Source organism: Periplaneta americana, chromosome 15 (genome assembly GCF_040183065.1).
Source record: "Periplaneta americana isolate PAMFEO1 chromosome 15, P.americana_PAMFEO1_priV1, whole genome shotgun sequence".
Taxonomy (NCBI): Eukaryota; Metazoa; Arthropoda; class Insecta; order Blattodea; family Blattidae; genus Periplaneta; species Periplaneta americana.
Genome location: NC_091131.1, coordinates 181,513,666 through 181,535,619, shown reverse-complemented (window position 1 = coordinate 181,535,619; position 21,954 = coordinate 181,513,666). Strand labels below are relative to the sequence as shown.

General features: G+C 35.6%; 1 long non-coding RNA gene across 1 annotated transcript in view; it reads right to left on the bottom strand.

The window, feature by feature from the left end:
* Positions 1–21,954, bottom strand: part of LOC138715701 (uncharacterized) — a 48,190-nt gene that overhangs the window by 11,708 nt on the left and 14,528 nt on the right. Inside the window, exon 3 of the long non-coding RNA XR_011336555.1 lies at positions 7,425–7,463. This is a non-coding gene — a long non-coding RNA (uncharacterized lncRNA). The remainder of the gene's footprint in view (positions 1–7,424; positions 7,464–21,954) is intronic.

Here is a 21,954-nt window from a genome sequence, read left to right as displayed (position 1 = left end):
AAAGAGTTAATAGAATGCATGGATGAAATTCAATCGCGGAGTGACATTAAGCAGCTTTGCACTATTTCACAAGCCAGTGGGTTGAAATTAATTTTGTAGGATGAAGAATTTAAATTCTGGCTACATTTCTTTTATATAATTATGCCACACGTTACATTCTGTTCAACAAACTATACCGAAAGTAACGGATCCTGTTCAAGTGAGAGAACACAAACTTTTTTGAAAATAACATCAAGATGACAAGCAACAATACAGAGAGATCTGCAGGGTGAAAGAAAGAAATGGAGTGTCCTGAAAACGAAACCACGAAGAAATGACCGGAAAAGGTTGCGTGAAGCAAGGGAGGTTTGAGATGTTATAATCACACAACCAAGTGAAAGATTCAGTTTCACTGGCCATCTCAGCGCTTATAACTTATTCGTGTCGGAAATGTTTCCTGAGTACTGTACATCATTTCCAACGAAACACCTCATATCAACTGTAGAAGCTTTCCCCTTCTGGATCAAAAGAAACTAGAAACTGAGCTTGAGGTGGTGTACACAAGGGAAGAGTTCAGACCCGTGTCCGATACAATTCCAATGTTGAAATTTATAGTAAATACAAAGACCATCAGCATATTTGAAGAAACAGCTACAAACAATAATAACAATTCTGATGTCAACATCTGAAGCAGAAAGGTGTTTTTCAACTCTAAAAGGAATAAAGATTTTTTGCGCAACACGATGCATCAGGACAGATTATCTTCCCTAGCCATGCTGCCAATAGAACGAAATCTGGTCATGGACGTACCTTATTGCAATAATAAAGTAATTGACACATTTGTCGCAATAAAAGGTAGAAGATTGGATTTCACCTATAAAATGTGACAAGACAAAGTGTAAAGTGTAAATAAGTGTTTATATGTGTATAGTGAGACTAATACTCGGTTTCACCAAGCTTCTTTAAATCAGCACAAACGACTTGTCAACAAATGGATCGTTTAATTTTAACGGGATCTTTAAAAGTTGACTGTTTCACCAAGCCTCGTATCTTTAAAAATAACAGGCGTTTACTAACGAGGGGATTTTGTACATGTATCTTGCATGTTTTGTTTTTCATACGACCATGGCTTCGAAATCGTGAATTTCATTGGTTACATATGATCATGGCTGACTTTGTTTGGCATGAGGAAACAATCATAAGCAAACGGGTAAGAGGCAGTAATTTTAAGAACATCTTCCTAAATACAACATGTTGTCATACCGCAATTAAAAACAAAAAGACAGCTGCTTCCAAATGTAAATAGTAGGAATGTAGAGCAGTTAAATTGTAACTTCTAAAGGAAATCTGAGAAAATTTAGCGGACTATAAGGCCGACAGCTTCAAACAGATGCCACAATTAATTATATACAAAGCATTCTAAGCAGTTATAGGCTATTAGGCCTAAATTTAGGACGGGAAATCGCTCTTCCATAAATTGCATACCAATTTTCCACTGTATTTCATACAGATTTATGTAATACCCTGCAACAATTTTGCCATGCGTGTGTGACAGGATTCAGGAGAGGTGTCATTAAATTGAATTTTAAGGGGTATCCATTGTCTCCTAAAAGAAAATCTCTTTGCACCCTTTTCATTTAAAAGGCATCCTCCTTTGGAATGTTGTGCTATCCGTGTAGACCGTAACATTATCTTAAACCGAGAAGAATATGTTGGAGAGGCGTTAAGTGGATGATTCCTATCTGTCGTATTCTAACCTATTACAACTAAACTAGCGCTGATGTAGTTCTGCTGGTTTCAGAAGTGAAAATCGTTGAATTTATAAGTGATTTTTTTTTGTGGTAATGCAGTTGATCGTATATGCAAGGCATAACAAAAACCTAAACTAATCAAACGTAACCTGTCACAGATTCGTATGAGTACGAAGGAAACTACCTCAGCGCTAGTTTAGCCACAATTTTTCTATGCGGAGCTTTACATAGGCCTATGCAATTGTTTGAATATTGAATTAAAAAGAGGATCTTCTATTGCAGAATCTTTTGGCTATATTACTGCCAGAATATACGATTGGGACATGTACACAATCTATGTTGTCTGTGACAACAGAAAATTTAGCTATAAGCTATAGAAATAATGACTATTGTATTGTTGATGTACGTCTGATATTTTATTCACATATCTAGACAATACAGCTTTTGATACCCCGTTCATATCATCAATTATTATTTCAAAACTTCCCGCAACGTTATCTTAAAGCGAGAAGAATCTGTTGAAGAGGCATTAAGTGGGTGATTCCTATCTGTCGTATTCTAACCTATATTCAGTTTCTTCTAGCATCATTCTTACTACTTATTTCCTTAATGTGTAGCTTTCGTGGAATTCTTTATCACTTAAATCTTCAAAATGATTATTCCGAGTGTTATTACAACATATAAGTTCGTCATTATGTTTAAGTTGTAAATAAAGAACTTCATCACCGAATAATTACGTCCGCCATGTTGTTGACTTCTTAACGAATCGTCACTGTTTTAACGCGACGAATAGGTCCTAATAAATTAACGATGAATTTAAAGATGCGTTAGCAATAATGATACTTGGTGAAACACAAAAACTGACTAACGTGTCATTAAATTATTTAACGAGACGTTATAATGATAACGAAGGTTGGTGAAACCGGCCATAAGTGTTCTTTTACAATGTAAATAGTGTACCGGCACATAAACTGTCTTCAACATCACACACAGCAGCAACAACACGGCACATACTGACGACGACGACAAGCAGCATTACGTACTACGAGCCGCCACTGCCATACTATACTTTTATTCATATGTTCTCAGTTTAATCATTGTATTAATTATTATGTTTTGATTCATCATAGCGTTTATCAAGACTATGGATGACCGACAGCAGCCGTCTACAAATTTTGAGAGTGAGGTTAGGCGAGTATCTGGTCCAGTAACATCTTCACTTAAGGGACAAATTAAGGTAGACTGCTACATGGATGAAGAATGTAAATAAAGAGACAAGGTATTGTACAAAATGTCTACCAAAGTTTCTAATGTGTAAACACTTAAAGAGGAATGATTTCCACTGCTCCGAGTTAACCATAGGCCTACGAAAGTTTCATCAGTTAATTTGCCCCATAACAATCGACCACACTAAAATGAAACTTCAATGACACAACGTTGTTTTAAAGTATACTATAACAGAAACTCCAAAGAAAGACAGTTGTCGTGGTGATCGAAAACAAACAACGCAAGTTTGGACTAAATATTTAATGCCAATGACACGTGATGGCATTAGTTAAAGTTCGCAGGTCTGACTATAGCTCCCTCTGAAGCATACTTGAATAATTGTAAAGGAAAAATTGTTCCGGAGCCGGGTATCGATCCCGGGATCTTTGGCTTAGCTGACCAACGCTGTACCAACTGACATAACCAGGAACTACACCCAACACCGTCTCAACTTTTCCCATTACATCCACACACCTCAAGTGGGCTGACAAGGCGTCAGAAACCCAACTTTGAGTGCACACAAATTGTGTGACTTGAATTGTGGTCAAATCACACAGAGTTTGTGTGCACTCAAAGTTGGGTTTCTTGCGTCTTGTCAGCACACTTGAGGTGTGTGTATATGCAAATATTTTTGAGTATTTCAGGCCTTGAGAAAAAAATTATTTTAAGGATATGCCGTGACCATTTTGCAACTGGCGAATGTGCTCAAGATAAACGTGGTGGAGACCACCGCTCTCACATGCATGAGGCAAAGAAAATCGCAATTAAAAATATATCGAAACACTTGTGCCTTTGGAATCCCATTACTGTAGAAACAAATAACATTATCTAGACAGTACTTTAACTATAAACAATTTTCATGACCTTTATAACAGTAGTTGTTCAGTCGAGTTAAAAGTTAATTACGAATATTTTAGAGATATTTCCGTGTTGGAGTGCAACCTAAGTTTCGACACTCCGACCACTGATTGTTGTTCTAAGTGTATCCAGTACGAGGAAAGAATGCAGATGGATAAGAATAATGTTGATCTTCAACTTGAATTTGTCAGTCACAAATTAGGGGAAATTAATGTTTAAACGCGTAAAAAGTGGCGAAGAAAATGCTCTAACACTAACATTTGATTGGCAAAAGAATCCTGCACTACCAAAACTGCTGGCTCAAGCAGCCTATTACTGAAGGCTGGTGCATTTATACGATTGAGGAGCGCTTGCGGGCGGTCATCAACTAACAGGCAGCCACGGGACGAGATCTTCGGACTGAGGGACATAGCTATAAAGACTCTTCACAAATAGCTTCTGCAATTTACCATAGTTTGACCATACTGAACCACATGACTACTGTGCAATGCGCCTCTTCGCCGATGGTTGTGGAGGCCAAAACAAGAACACAACGATGATCGGAATGTTAATAAAATGGCTTGTTTCGGAGGCTCCTCAATATAAAGGAAACAGAACACTTCCTTCCCACTGCCGGCCACCCGATCGGTGGGATAGAAGAAGAGCCGAAGACGCCAAAGGAATACTACAGTATGGTACACTGTTCAACATTGGACTGGAACACAAGTGTTGCAAAGATTCTAAAGAAACCAAATCTACGGCATTTTCGATTCTTAACTTATGGAACAATTTATTCTTAAACGTGGTGCCACACCAACAGAAAATGTTGTGGTTCAAGGAGTACTTCATTACAATGTGGAGATAAGTGCAGCAAGAAAAGTTTGCCCCTGAAACATGGATGCCGGCGCCTTCAAGAATGAATACTGGAGTGCGAAGAGGAATGACGTCCTGCACTTACTGATTCTGCACTTTGGAGAGGCCTGGGCAACAGTTGGAATTTTACAAACAACTTAAGACTGACAGTGATGTTCAGGTTGAGTTGCTATCTGAAGATGAAATGAGACGGTTTCTGGAAGATCTTGATACTGTCAATGGCTATTTGTTATTTTGCTATTAATAGATAACTAAGATTTATCAAAATTCTGAATTGTGTTCCATTCATATTTTATTGAGTTCCTTTTCTCTTTGCCTTAGTGCAGATGACCGAAGTATAAATTCCTGTTATTTAGGCTTCTAAGACAGGAGGACAGGGAGGCCGGCGTTACTCCAGGTTTTGGTAGTGACGTCTCAACTCCATGAATCTCATTGGATAGTGCAACCGCTTGAAATGATCTTGTCCTAACTTGGGCTAAACGTAATCACTCCTCATTGGTACCCCTCTTGCCCATCCATGGAATCATCATAGAGCCAATTGGCTAGTCTACACCCATAGCTTCATAAAGTCATTCTAAGAGACAATTGGCTAGTCTCTGAAATTGAGACAACTCATCCTGCCTAAGGGATTTCCGTGGTTTTCCTAAGGGATGAGTCCTAAGAGAAATGGGCCACAGAGCTTCATGCCCTTCCCTGTAAAGTTTCCGAATTTCCGATAAAACTGCACAAATGTCCTCGCTCAGATTCTACATGATGCCCGTCACATGGCGAGGTTACTCATATCTGGTCGCATTGCGAGAACCTTTCAAAGTGCACATTTAGAGCTCGCGGCGTCGTTTATTTCGCGAAAACATAATAAAACACATGCGTATTTATTTAAACTGATATTGCCTCTTTGCTAGATATGCAATTGTTTTCGTAATTTGACTAACAACACAAGCAGTGTAACGCAGAAAGTAAATATCTTTTTCTGGGAAAACTATCAAGTTTTGACCCTGTAGACCGCCCCCGACGACTGAGAAAAGGACGGCGCTTATACCCCTTGCACCCTGTATGGAGCGTTTGAATGTTAGGCATAAGAAAAATTCTTTCTTCTAGTCTTTATTTTTATGTTTGAGAACAAAATGAGACATGTATAAATTCTCCCAGCACACGAGTCTTCATTTAAAAAATCAAATAGCTCTGCTGAAATGACAAATGTTTGAAGAGAATGTATCAATGAATGATTATGAACTAAGGAAGGTGTGTAAAAAGGAGACAATGACCCATAACAATTTTTGTATGGATGGAGCATAAGAAGAGCTTTAAAGTAAGGTATATAATCCGAAACTGATAACATATCTGTTCTAAAAAGTAACTATTTTCAAAAATATTTTTCAATGGCTGCTTTTCATATGAAAATTCAGTCATATGAAGTGGTGAGAATAATATAGCCCTAAGCCACACAGACAAAATTTACAGGAGAGCGTATTAAAGGTTCACAGTCCAATACTATTAAGTGTGGAATCGTAATTTCGTCGGAGTATATTTACGTCAATTATTAGGTAATATTTACAATATTTTATTAGTAGCTTCCCCATATGTGTAAGAATTACATCCCCGTCCGAATGTTGATATTTTCAATATGAATTTCTCTAGATAGAGAATTATTTGTTACCATATTTTGCAAAATATTGTTGCTAGATATTTTCAAGCTACTTTCACACGTTATTTTCAACTTCTCTTTTTTTCTTTCTCTTTTTTCTATTTTGTTTCAATTTTTAAGAAGAGTATGTTTGTTTCATTTTCCTTGTTTATATTTTATAAATTACTTTGTCAGTTTTGAACACTATAATTGGGCTTTGCCTGATATGTCCAATATTAAATAAATAAATTATAAATTGGAAAAAAATGTTAACTATAAATCAACTCGCACAAAAAATTGTTAAAAGTGTGGCTTTGGACCTACTGATTAGATTTTTTGTATTCGACAGATACTGGAGAAGAAACAAGCTGAATGAAGTTACAGGTGAATGGAGAAAGTTATATAATGCAGAACTGCGCGCATTGTATTCTTTACCTGGTATAATTAGAAATGTTAAACCCAGATGTTAGAGATGGCTAGGGCATGTAGCACGTATGGGCGAATCCAGAAATGCATAGCGTTGTTGTTCCTGCAATAACTCCTATGTGCAAAACATAAAATTTTAAGTAGGAAGAAAAAACACATATTTATTCATTCTATGGCAGCCGTACATAGGAGATTATGAATTCTTACATTTTCGAAAGAAATAAATGTAATTACATATAGGAAATTATATTATTTGCTTTATCACAATTTAAGTTATTTAATAGGACAAAAAATCTGAAAATCGATAAATATGTCAGATCGGAGTTATTGCAGGAACAACGACCGTAATATATAGCCTAGTGTTAGTTGGCAGACCGGAGGGAAGAAGACCTTTGGGGAGGCCGAAACGTAGATGGGAGGATAATGTTAAAATGGATTTGAGGGAGGTGGGATATGATGATATGGACTGGATTAATCTTGCTCAGGATAGGCGCCGATGGCGGGCTTATGTGGGGGCGGCAATGAACCTGCGGGTTCCTTGAAAGCCATAAGTAATTAAGTAAGTGGCTTTGAACTATCTCAGTCTCACCTCTTCATATAAGTGTTATGGACTCCTTGTAAGGAATATACACTATGATCTATAGTATGAAATCTGAAGAATAACTTACGAAATCCCACTCTTCGCAAGATTTCGCCAGATTCAGGGCCTGAAAAAAGAAACAAACCAGTAATAATTGTAGCGGAAATATATCAGTGACAAATATCTCACTAGCTATACTTTTATTCATCTTCTTATTTCAAATTTAAAAATTTATTTATTTAATACACAAGGTTTCCACTATATCAGGCATCGCAGAGTCTCGTGCTCAGGCGCAGTTCAGTTAAGTTATACAAAATTGAATATAATAATACAATAATATTAATATGTAGTAAAGTAGACATCATGTAATATTATATAAAAATACAGAAAATACAAAAGTACACGAGTATTATATTACAATTTTAAAGTCAATTAGCTTAAGAAAAGACAAAACAATTAATTAATCTATTTTTTTTTTTGCAAATCTATGTGTTCAGTGTACTTAGCTCTGATCAATGTAATATATATTCTGGGTGCAAAATCCAGCATTTGTGTGTCATTAGGGGATGTTTAGAAACAAACTGTAGTTTTGTCTCGTATGGTATTGTGATTTTTATGGAAGTAAATTAGCAATGTTTGGTTATAAATTTGTTCTGGATTAAATATACCAAATTCCTGAAAAATTAATTTCGTTGGGTAATCAAAAGGTTTATAGAGACAAATTATGATCTTTGTTTTTTTTGGAGCAAATTTAAACGGCGGAGTTTTGATTTCGCCATTAGTCCCCAACCTAATACACCATGCTATGCAACAGAGCTAAGTACACGGTATGCAGAACATAAATATGTTGATAAAAACGTAAAATGGAAAATTTATGGGCTTTTTTACGCAATCTGTTACACAGGAAGAAAATATGCTTGTTCCCTTTTAAATAATGGCCAATAATAGTGCCTAAATACTTAACTTGTGAGGGTATAGTGCAGTTGTAACGTTAGCAAGTAGGTAGGTTACAGTCATGTATTGTTACATTTCTATTATTCCTTATTTTATATTAATTTACCTTAATCAATTTAATTATTACATATTAAGAGTCAGTGGCCTGGATAGTATAAGGAAGGGCTGTACATTTAGCATTCACCATGGAGACACAGAAGTCTGCTTTAGTAGAAAAAAAAGAGATATAATGCGGTTAATATGTGCAAAATGTTGGAATATTAACAAAAGCAGTAATGAGAAATACTACAGTCTATATCAGATGTCTTTGGAGCAGACCATAACAAGGGTCTCGATGCACGTCATGTTATCGTTGGTTGGCGAGTCATCTTAGCTGAGAGCGTTGTAGACACTAGCGCGTGCATATCCTGATTATGAGACACGAGCGTCCACTGCTACAGTTCTATTGCGTCTAGCGGTGTATGAGCAGACGACAACTAGTGACTGATGCAAGAAGGTATGTTCAAAGACATTACTTTAATTTTCACTTTCGTTATATGAACGTAGTCGGTCACGTAATTCATACACACACATTCAGTATCGTGTGAACCGCGCTCTCTTGCATTTCTTCCGTCGGTTATATCTGCTCCAAAGACATAGATCTGGTATACAGTATAAGTGGAGTTGAAGCTATCCAAATTAGAGCCTCTCTATTCCCTCATCCTGTAAATCAAGAAAATTTGCCGCTAGAGGTCCAGCTGGAAATAATTGATTTTCCACATACTACACTGTTCAAAAACATGTAAATAACAAGTACTTCTATACAGTTCTTTACAGCCTGAACAGAATCCGAAGGTTTGTAAGTTTGCTCCGCAATTGAACCATTTTTTCATTGATGAAGCTAACTACGCCAAGATTAATGGTTAATTTGTCCGATGATTACATGCGCGATATGCTTACTGTTAGATTTGTTTTATCAGAGGTAACAAGATTGGTGCGAGGCAGAAATCGAAGAACCTATTCTTGTGAAACTTCATCTTTATGCTCTATTTTCGACAGTAATATTGCTTTTCCATCTTGCTCAGGATAGGGACCGATGGTGGGCTTATGTGAGGGCTGCAATGAACCTCCGAGTTAATTAAAAGCCATAAGTAAGTAAGTAAATATTACTTTTCCAATTACAATGATGTATTTTCGGAAGTTCTGTAGGTCTAGGGGGCTATTATGTCCTTGATTTGTAATGTAATATACAAGTGACTTCGCTCTCTCAGAGCGCCTCACAAACTGTTGCACCTTGGTTTCCCTTAATTTCACGTTTTTGTTGTATTGATTCTTGACGAAACTTCTGATATTCAATGAAATATAATGTGTCATCAATATTTCGTCATTTCTCTAAAGATGTAAACGTTGAAGAACGGTTTCTTGCAATTTTCGGATGTGAGTTCTGCCATTTATTTATCTCACTATTCTATTGAGATAATATACAATTTTGGTTGCGAGTGAAACTTAACCCATTACCGCCGTACGCGATGATAATTGTGCAGCTTGTTTCCAAAAGGTGCCAAATCCATAATTTTCGAAGAATGAGTTACATGTGACAGCACATACCTACTAGGTTTCGGAATCTGAAGATGAAAGAATTTTTGTCAAAAAGTACGTAGGCTAATACCGTGTGTAGAGGTCGTCTAAATATCATATCCGCTTCATCTTTCATAGCAAGAAATCAGGTGGCTGTTTCTGTTACATCACGAAAGCAGCCAGCCAATGCAGAAACTGAGAATGGCCATGTTCTTAAATTTTCAGTAATGGCTGTTTTGTGCATGGCATAACATTTTTGTGCTTTTTGTTATATCTCTTTGTGATAAAGTCTTAAAACTGGATGTCGATGTGCCAGAATGTACTGACAAATAAAGGAAGCGTGAAATGTCTGCAAATTGATTGTGAACTAAGTATACTTGTACGGAAAAGCGTAAAAGACAGTTCCAAGGGCTAAAATTATTAGAATCATGAAAATAAATAACATTGACATCAAATGCACCTTTATTAATGTTATTGACGTTCACTATGGCGTTTGGTAAGTTGTGCTTTTGTTGCTGCTGAGACAAGATGTTAATTCTAAATATTGTCTTATATGTGAAATAACTTTTGTTATTAATACTAAATATACTATTAATGTAAGTTATTTAGTATTAAGTGCACTGTATATAAACCTTTCCGAGTTTTATATCAAAACGTACCAAATGCAAAATTAATTACCCTATAACTTTGGAATAAAATGTGAAATAGCTCAAAATTTCCTATAAAAACTTGAAAGATGTGCAGATAAACTCTAAATCAAATACTGACATATTACAATAATTATTGTAGCTCAGTAAAGTTTTTTGTCCAGTTGGATTTGGCACCTTCTGGAAACAAGCTGCACATATGAACACGGCACGCATGTGTTTATTTAAACTGTTGAAAAAATGATACTACGTTTTGGATTTGAATTTTGAAAGTTTCTATTGGTTCAGAAGATAAGTGGCAACCCTCTCATCGCAATAAGGTCATCGCCGGCCGGGACACAGTTAGGATATGCCTGCAGTGCTAGTTCATTCAGTAATGTTTTTATTCCGCGTTAATTGTCCAAAGTTACGACGGCACCGCAGCCGTGGCAGGGCAACGCAGGGCTTGAGCAAAGTAAAGCCCGGATTTCTAAGCAAAATGCGTAGTCTTTTCTACACTGTTAAAGGTAAGCAGAAAGGTTATACTTCGTAAGACACACCTAGATAAGAAGTTTTAACTATGTTTGTTAGTGCTTATAGGCCCTAAATGCTTATTCTGCAGTAAAACGTTTTCGCTTACTTATTTTACGATTTTAAATTAAAAGAGCACATTTTACTCAAAACTGTCATTTTAAAAGAGCATATTTCACTTCTAGGCGTCATTTATCACTGATTCCCTTTTTTATTGGCTAATAAAAATTAACTTCAGTCGAATGCGTAAGAAAGCAATGCTGGGTATGACCCAGGATGTTGTGAAATAATACTACGTAGTTATAATTAGGAGGGAACCTTGGGATTCCCCGCCAAGCTTCTGCTACTGGGCAGGTCAGTTGCTTATCGCACTTATCGGAATGATGGCATGTGCATGGATGGTGAATCCCCGAGTTCCAAGCTGCAGTGTGCGAGTTGTGCAATACGCGTTGGTGCAATAAGCTGTGTGTGATTGCTGCTGTTGTAGTTACGGAATGCCACCCACAAAACCTCTCAATCGGCATTCTTACACAAATGTGTAAATGCGTTTGGGAGTAATATTTTCAGTGAGGACGGCAGTGTCTTATTTTGCTCCGTGTGTGAAAAGAGTGTTGCTGCAAAGAAAAAATATAACTTTGTGCAGCATATTAATACAACGCGGCATGAGGAGAGGTTTAAGAATAAATCTAAGTTAAACCAGCAACTGATTGAAAGCAATGTGGGTGAGCAATCGAGTTCTAGTTATACATTTTCAATAATAATAATAACAATAATAATAATAATAGTAATAATAATAGTAATAATAGTAATAATAATAGTAGTAGTAATAATAATAATACTAGTAGTAATAATAGACCTAGTAATAAATTAATATAATAAATTCACAGTACTCTGAAGTTTTCTAAACTGTTATATAGCCTACCTGAATTATATTTTACTCCAATTTTTAAGAGTTCAATGACTTTCTGGCTAAAATTGGGATCTTGCTACCAGATGAGAACTAAATCCATCACACCTTTCTTAGACCAATGCCAGATACAACCAAAAAGAACACGAGGAAAACAGAAGAAAGAATTTTTAATATCACATCAACAAATCCATTTGTTTTTTGCATAAAGATTTTATCACCTTTTATTTACATATTTATGTTTAAATCTAGAGTTAGTTTTTCCATATGTATTTCCTTTCTGTTTATCTTCATCTGATGAAGAAAGTGTGTTTTGTAATTTAGTATTTCTTTTATTCATTTTGCACCACCACACGCACACAATAGCCCCACTGTTTTCCCACCGCCCCCCGCGCTCTTCCCAATAACGTGTTTGCCGGCAGAAAGTCAGCAAATCTGCCATCTCGAATCGAGCTGTCAACTGAATGGCCGGGATAAGACCTTTCCCCTTGCCCTTTGCACCACCGTGAAGCTCCATCAAATAATACCGCAAAGTTCACGCAGGGATTGTAGGCAGCGAGGATGATGTGACGAATAGCGCGTTGAACTTTACTGTGATATGAGCGTTATTCAACAAACACATGATGTCCTAAGGATTATTCTCATTATAGTTGTAGCCTACACAATGTCAGTTAAATGTGGAAATGTTTGTTCTATGTTTTGTAAAAATTATGCCTAGCAAAATATGCTAGACCTTTCTTCAGATTTCCGAAAGATAGAGATTGGGAGTAGTCATGTAAACACCAGTAGAATAGTACTTTTCTGTTACAAGATGATGATGATGACGATGACGATGACGATTACGATTATTATTATTATTATTATTATTATTATTATTATTATTATTATTATTATATTTTACTATTACTACTGCTTCTACTACCGGTAAGCTACTACAGTTATTTGCTTTTGTCTTTCAGGTGTGCCATGCTCATACAGGTAAATAAACGCAGACAGACGTTAATTAATGAGGTTTAATAGGGCGCGCCAGCTACTATCGCTATTTGCGTCCTTATCTAAACTTCTTTAAAAAACAAAACACAAACAATATCATAAGCAAAATGCGAGTACTAACTAAAAACACTGTCAACAGTTCTGGACGAAACGTTTAAAATTAGAGGGATATAATATAGCCTAATATCTACAATAATCACAAAATATATTCAGATCACTTTTTATTATCGGATTTCAATAACCATAATTCGAAACATTAGGGATAAGTAAAAATGGAGTGTAATAAATTGGAAAAGTATACCGAAGTTTCAAATCGGTCGTAGGACTTAACTTTTAATACTCTGTTTTTAATAACAGACTGAAGATAATAGTTATTCCTTCACTGAATTTAACAGCTCCTTCTTCCGAAAATATGAGTCAAAATCAAAGCACAATAAAAGAATCGCGAAGGTCCCAAATAAACATATTAGAGCTTGCATCGAGGAAGCTGCGGGATTTCTGATATTAGACAGAAACGACAGACCATACTCCTCCATCGTGCAATTAGATAGGCATTAGCAATGACATAAGTCTCTATGTTAACTGAAGCAGTTACTCAACTGCATAAACCTACTTTACATTGTTCATATAAAACACAATTTCTTTATAGTTTCTCCGTATAAAAAATTAAAAGTCTTTACAATTTTATCCAAATAGTGTGTCTTGGGATGCGTAACATAAAAATGTGAAATGTTGATTTTGTGAAGAAAGTGGACTCATGTTTTTTTTCGTAATAAGTGATTCAAGTAGTTATCCGGACAAACAATTTGCCTAGTCCTATATTTTGAAGGCATTAATTCACTAAATTAAGATCATTTTTTTACGAAGCAAGAAATCCTAAAAGAGAAAAACTGGCTCAAGCGGAAATGGCAGCTCTAAACGCAGCAAGTCCAAATGTCGAGTTAATTAAAATTGTTCAAGATGATGAATTCATTAGTCACAAGTGTGCATAAAAAGAAGGAAATGGGAAAACGATATTCTAGTTGCGATAAAAGTTTTGCTGCAACATTCCATTAATGTTCACCTCAAGGCGAAAGATTTCTAAGAAGAAAATTATGTTTACCAACAGTTAGATCTCTCAAAAATTGACTTCATGAATTTGGTATAGGCCCGGTATAAATCGCGCCATTCTACAATTAATTATTAAAAATAAAATCCGATATTGTACCATTGAATGAAAAGGTTGTAACTATTATTGTTGATGATAAAATGTATTTCAAGGAAAATATAACTTACAATGCTGAAACAGACACTTGAGGGATTCATTGAATTAGGTATAGACAGGCATAATCAACAAACTTCAACTGACGTAAAAATTTCAGATTTTATTATTCGAGGAATGTGCAAAATTTTAAAGCAAACTACGTATAAGTTATTTTCTATCAAAAGATGCAATGCCTGTAGAAATTTTAAAATCGCATCTGCTTGATGTAAAAGATGAAATACAAGATACAGGCTTCATCCTTAAAGCAGCGACTGTGCCAGTATCTTCACTGAAAAATATTCCAGTGTGCAAATAAATTGTTACATCAATAATAAAATGGATAACCATTAGCTAAGAGACGAAATACGCAATGTATGAAAGTTTCTAAATTCATGCACAACTAAACCATAATTACATTTGAAAATACGAGAATTGTTTCATTTCATTTCTATTCCAATAACTGTGTAACTTCTTTTTAATTTAAAATGTTGTGAACATTGTGACTCTAAATAAAACTATTGATTTGCATTTTTTATTGACATCAGATGAACACTTCTCCGTTTGTCCTGACGTAGCACGCCGCAAGAATTGTATAAAAAATCCAATCCGCTAGATAGCAGCACAAGTCACTTTTCGCCGCCACTTGCAATGTTAAACAGGCCGAGCCCCTACAGCCGAGGCTGCGCAGAAGTTTAGAGTCGGGACAAATTGAAGCTTGCGCCCGCCGCCATGTTTGGGGAGAGCGCCGGCTAGCAGACATCCGCATATGCAATGTTTAAGGTTTAAAATAATATGTTTTTTTTTATATTTTATAAACCAATCGGAGTAACTAAATGAAACAAAATCCTGTTGAGATTTAAAGCGACTACGTTGTGGACATAATTCAAGTTACCGTTAGTATGACGTGAAAAGAAAGATGACGGAAACAATTTGATAATTATCAAAGACGTTGTAGTTATTTGACATCATTTTAGAGCGAATAAAAATACAAATGCATATTGTAAGCCAGTTCGGGTGAAAATAAAGTTATGTATTAGTAGTCTATTACCTGTTATTCGTAAAACACTGCCAGCTATGTATTGTCCATTACATAAAACAATATATATCCTACTATGTACAGCTGTCAAAAAAAAAGTGGCCGCACTCGTGAACAGCGAATATTTTCAAAGTCCACTTCGGGTCGCGGCGATGTTACACGATGCATGTGCTTTTACAAGTAGTTCCGGAACTATGAAAGTGTTCCATATCTGCTCCTCGCAGACCAGCGGTAGAGTGCTTGTTTAATGATTCAAAGGTTCTGGGTTCGCGCCTTCTTCAAGTTTTCATTTTATTTTTTAATCGTTCTTTAGCGATGTAAATGATATTCAAATTATCATTTATATCCAGTTATCGTTCTTGATGGATATCACGTTATTTATATTTTGTTATCGTTCTTTAGAGATATGAATAAAATTCAAGTCATCATTTGTATTCTGTTATCGTTTTATAACGATATGAATAATAATTATTATTATTGTATCTCCAATGGGGGTTAGCCCTATTTTACATATGTATGTTAGGGCTATAGTTTTATACACAAAAAAGATAAGCATAAAGAGAAATGGAAAAGAAAATTAAATTAGCTTACGCGATGTAAACAAAACATAAACAATCCGTAAATTAGGCATTGCGATTGCAAAACAAATATCAGGTATCAATTTGAAACATACAAAAACATTAACAACACACATACGTAACACTTCTATAACGCAAATATGCAGCTTCCCGTACCATACATCATAAATTAATACACAATAGTCACACAAACACAATCAAACTATAATTACGACATTGCGACGACATCAAGCATCCCATAACTGACTCACATACATAACAAATCAAGCATCCGTTGCTACACATACACTTCAACATAGTAACCACACTTTTAAAAGTTACAAATTTGGCTCCAAGAAGAATAAATAGGACACTGTTACTAATTAGTATTCTTCTACAATTTCTTAAATACATCTGTAATAAATCTGTGAAATTCCGATATGAATAATATTCACGTTTTTCATATTGTTATCGTTCTTTAGCGATATAAATAATATTCAAGTTATCATTTATATTACTTTCCTTCATTAGCATTATAAAATAATATTCAAGTTATTTATATTGTTATTGTTCTTTCGCAATATAAATAATCTGCATTTTATGTAGATAATTATTATAACACAAATAAACATATTTCATTGTAAAATAGGTTATTTTATTTAGATAATTAAATACGTATTATATAATATCTTATATTAATTAAACAAACCCATATTTATCATTTATATTGTGTTATCGTTCTTTAGTGATACTGTATAAATAATATTCAAGTTATTTATATTGTAATCGTTCTTTAGCGATATAAATAACATAAATTTAATATTAGGTTTGGAAAAATCCAGTTGCATAATACTGGTATTAGTGTTTCTTTTTGTATTATTACATTATACTATCTTGAACCACAATAAAATGAAAAGGAGTAACGAGGAATTGAACCTGAGACGTTGACATCTAAATTCCGACGTTCGTCCGCTGAGCTACGAGGGCAAAAATGTGGAAACATTTTCGGAAAAATTGGCCCAATCACACTCTAAGATTTTCTGATGATTCGTAGAAGCTAGTCCAGGATGCGGGGGGCAAAGGCTAATTGAGATTTCCCGATCTCTAATAGGGTCAAACATCCTGATAGAATTAATATTTAACCCTTGCCGTGACTTTCGGTGAAGTCCGGAGGGCCCAATTAGTCAAATCCACTCTCCTCATCTCCACGCTTGGGCCCCCTGGAATTTAATAAGATGCGAAAGAGATAGTGGTGTGCGGAAATCAACGGGATTTTACCGCATTTAGGTCTATCCTTCCCAAGAAAAACTGCAAACATGAACAAAGGAAGCTTTTAATAGAAGAAGAAGAAGGATCTTCTGCGGACCTCTGGAAAAAGAACTAAGCAAGGGACTAGTGAAGTGCTTTGTGTGGAGTGTGGCATTATATGGGGAAGGAAATGGACATTACGACGAAATGAAGAGAAACGAATTGAAACATTTGAAATGTGGATGTGGAGAAGAACGGTGCGTGTGAAGTGGACAGATAGAATAAGAAATAAAATTGTGTTTGAAAAAGTGAGTGAAGAAAGAATGATGCTGAAACTGATTAGAAAGATAAAAAGTAACTGGTTGGGTCTCTGGTTGAAAAGAATAATAGACGACATTAGGATATGTGGATCATATGCGGAGACTAAGAGGAAGGCAGAAAATAGGAAAGATTGGAGATTGCTGGGTTTGCAGTGAAAGGCCTGCCCATGGACAGAACACTTATGTATGTATGTTCAAAATGCCTGGAATATCGTGTCTAAAAACAGTCGCTATTTGCAAAGACTAGTCAATTCCATGCCCACTCGACTGCAAGATGATCGAGATAAGAGGAAGATAGACTAAATATTGAATTGTGGCTTTTTGTTTTGTTTTTTGAACGCTTAATTGTTTGAATGTTTTAAGGCCGACGCCAGTAAATTTGTTATGTTTATGCCACGAAAGATATTTTTATTGAGAATAAAATCTTTTTTCTTTCCATTTGCAGCCACAATATCATAATGATAAAGTCATGGCATAATATATTAATGAACCTGATGTTAATTACTAAAATAATCGTAAAAGAGAAAGGAGCCATTATGTATAGTTTGTCTCTCTCAAAAACAGAACAAAAAAGAACATAAAAAGCACGTGGTTGTAGTCGAACGCAGGACCTTATGAATAAGAGGCCTGAACGCTACCATTACGCTGTCGAATAACACACAGAATACTTCAATTATAACTGTAGATATCAGGCAACGTGGTCCAACAACATGTAACATCGCCTGTCTCCGAATTGTAGCGAAGATACCCGAAGGGAACTTTGCGTCAGGAGAGCGGCCACTTTTTCTTTTGACAGCTGTACATATGTTTCCTTTGATGTAGAGGAGAAACGAACAATTTGATCTGCTTTCATATTGTATAGTATAATACATCTGTCAAATAAAAACATGTACACTAATGTTCTAGTTTTAAGATATAAATACCATTCATTAGCTTATTATCATAGTAATATAAAATAAACTTTACATGCAGGAATTACTCCGTCAAATATAGGTACTTGAACACTAATAGGCTATATGAATTTTAGGACTAGTGTACAGAATAAGAGCTTACCTATTGATTCTTAATTAATAAGATGGACTTCCTTAAATTTCTTACAAATTTATGTAAATTCATGTTACAACTTTTAGGTGTATGGTGATATCTGATCTTTATGTATATATGGTCATTATGGTCAATTTAACACGTTTAAAAATATTAATATCTCTGCTTCCATACCTGTAAAAAATATGTAAGCCTATTGTTTTATTTTGAAAATATTGGCGTAAGTACCATTCATTAGCTTATTATCATAGCAGTAGTAGGACTATAAAATATACTTTACAGGCATTAATTACTCTGTCAAACAAATTTTGAATTAGTATTTAGTAGCACTAAGTTATAAGTTTAAATAAGTTTATTAGCGGTATTTTGAAAACCTAATATTCAGAACAACGCTTTTTTGAGTTAGATATTCGTCTTCGTCTATAGCTATTATCTCGGTACATGTCCAACTAGGCTAAGCAAGCAAGAAATAAATTGTACGGTAATTATATTACTGTACTTACTTGTGCAGAGAAATTCTAGATCCTTTCTTGTACGTGTATGTACAATTAAACGCTGCACACGAATTCACAATAGTGAACGGCACACTCAAATTTACTACTTAGGCGTAGAACTTATTAAACAATAACAAACCTACACGTTAGCAACGTGCATCTCTAAGTTGTAGGAACACATTCACACTTCGAAGATATTACGCATTTTTAAAATACACTAATTGTTAGAAACCACTATTAATGTGCTCCGTCACTGACTAAAAAACTGAACTTCCTATTAACTTTAACTTTAATGCACTATAAAAAAATAACACAAATTAACACACTATTAAAAGTAAACACAAATGAACACGTGAATCTCCATGTGTTGATAAAGTGCTTCCAGATCCTTCCTTGTACGTATACGTACAATTAAACGTTGTGCACGAATTCACCATAAAGAATGGCACTAGTCACCCAATTAAATTCAATTAATAACATCTACACGTTAGGAACGTGCATCTCTAAGTTGTAGGAACACATTCACGCTTCGAAGATATTACGCATTTTTAAAATACACTAATTTTATTATTAGAAATGACTATTAATGCACTCCATCAATGCTAAAGACTAAACTTGCTGTTAACTTTAACTTTAATGCACTATTAAAAGTAGACAACACAAATCAACACTCTATTGAAAGTAAACAACACAAATGAACACGTGAATCTCCATGTGTTGACGTTTGACAAAGTGCTTCTACTCCCAAGACATGGCGTCGCGCGAACCTGCGCGAGAGATTTCAAATTTGTACACGGCATCAGCGCCAATTGTGTGTCTAGATATATAACTACGTCTTTGAAACAGGCAAGCTTTCCAGTATTATTGTTATAGAGTATAGAATGGATTCCAAAACACTTCTGCGCATGCTCGAATGACAAAGATATGTACAGCCATTCAGCAGCGCGACGCGATAGTTCTGCTGGAATCATTCAATGATACATCCATATTTTAATAATATTTCTGATCTTATAGCGCTCTGAATGTACAATTAAAAATCAGATTTAATTATATTTCGTTTATGCAGTGCCATGGCAGTACCCCTAAAGCCGCCCCTGGTTGACAGTATCAGAGTCGTGCTGTCCAATCTGTTCATTGATGGAAAGATGGAATTAAATGTCTTGTTAATTATATTCCTGTGACATCAAGATACTATTTGCTCTGCTCATGGTCTTCTTAGTCTTCGAAATGATTTCGATTTCAATTTCCTGCTGGAAAGCTTTTCCTCACTTAGCAATGCTCATCAGTATTCTTCAAACTAAACAGGTCAATATTAGATTCTACAATTACAAACTGGCCGATTTCTAATGCCATTACAATATTTAAGGGAAAACTTTGACAAAGTGTGAAATAAAACGGAAAATATTCTCGACCTAGAAGTTGTTCTCGATCGAAAAGAATGAGCCTTGACAGCATGAATGGCGAAGATAGAAAAAAAATATACAGTCGCTTCTATTGCGAAATAATTGACATGATTTTCCTTAACATTACCGAGATATTTAGTAATATTCAGCAGCTCTTCTTTCTTAATATTCTTAACTCTAAACACTTCTGCCAATAAAAATGTCCTCTTCTTGACGCAGAATTTTCGCAAAATTATGAAAATTATTTTGATCTCATTTCTCCAAACAATAGCAAAAGAAATGTCAGAAGGAGGTGAAATAGAGAGGAGTAGTCAAGGATTCCCGTTATCACCTAAACTCTTAAACATTTATTTGGAAAATTTAGTGGAAAACTGTCCTTTCAGAACATGGCAGGTGTAATAATTACGAGAAAGTGCATAAGATTTGCAGCTGATATGTCGTTAGTAGCAAAAGAGGAAACGATATTAGGGGAGAGTCGGGTAGTATCGAACATCGGGTAATATCGGACAGTGCGTTTCTTTCATCTGCCACCATATGGTAGTACCTGAATGACATGGTTACGTTTCTCTATGCGACATCACAGAAACGTAACCATGTCAATCAGGTACTATCATCGTGTGGTAGATGAAAGAAACTCACTGTCCGATATTACCCGATGTCCGATACTACCCGACTCTCCCCTAAAGGATATGCTACTGGAGCTAAATGAGCAATATGGGATGAAGATAAATGCAAAGACGAATCCTATTGTTATCGGAAGAAAAATAAAGAAGGTAAGAGTACGAATTCTAAATGAAGAATTAGAGCAAGTTAACAGCTTCAAATACTTGGGATGTACCATAAACAGTAACAGGAACTGCTACCAGGAAGTCAAAAGGAGGATAGCAATGGCAAAGGAAGCTTTTAATAGAAAAAGGAGCATCTTGTGCGAATCTCTGGAAAAAGAACCAAGGAAGAGACACACTCTACACCAGATGTCTTTGGAGCAGATATAACCAATGCAACAGAGCGCGGTTCACACGATACTGAATGTCTGTGTATGAATTAAGTGACCGACTACGTTCATACAACGAAAAGTGAAAATTAAAGTAATGTCTTTGAACATACCTTGTTGCATCAGTCACTAGTTGTCGTCTGCTCATACAACGCTAGACGCAATAGAACTGCGTCTCTGAATACGCCTCGTAACCAGGATATGCACGCACTAGTGTCTACAACGCTCTAGCTAAGTAATGACTCGCCACCAATGGGAGCGCAGCGATAACATGAGATGCATCGAGATCCTAGTTATGGTCTGCTCCAAAGACATCTGTTATAAAGTGTAGTGAAGTGCTTTGTATCGAGTGTTGCATCGTACGGGGCAGAAACATGAACATTACGACGAAGTGAAGAGAAGCGACTAGAAGCATTTGAAATGTGTAAATGGAGAAGGATGGAAATGTTTTGAAAGAACTGTTCAGGATGAGAAAAAGGAATTGGTTGGGTTACTAGTTGAGAAGAAACTGCGTACTGAAGGATGCACTGGAAAAAATAGTGAACTGGATAATTATTCGGCGCAGAAGAAGATTTGATATATGGATCGTATGCGGAGACAAAGAGGAAGGCAGAAAATAGGAAAGATTGGAGAATGCTGGGTTTGCAGTGGAAGATCTGCCCTTGGACAGAAAACTACGAATGAATTCTTCGAACAATGAGTTTATTGTTG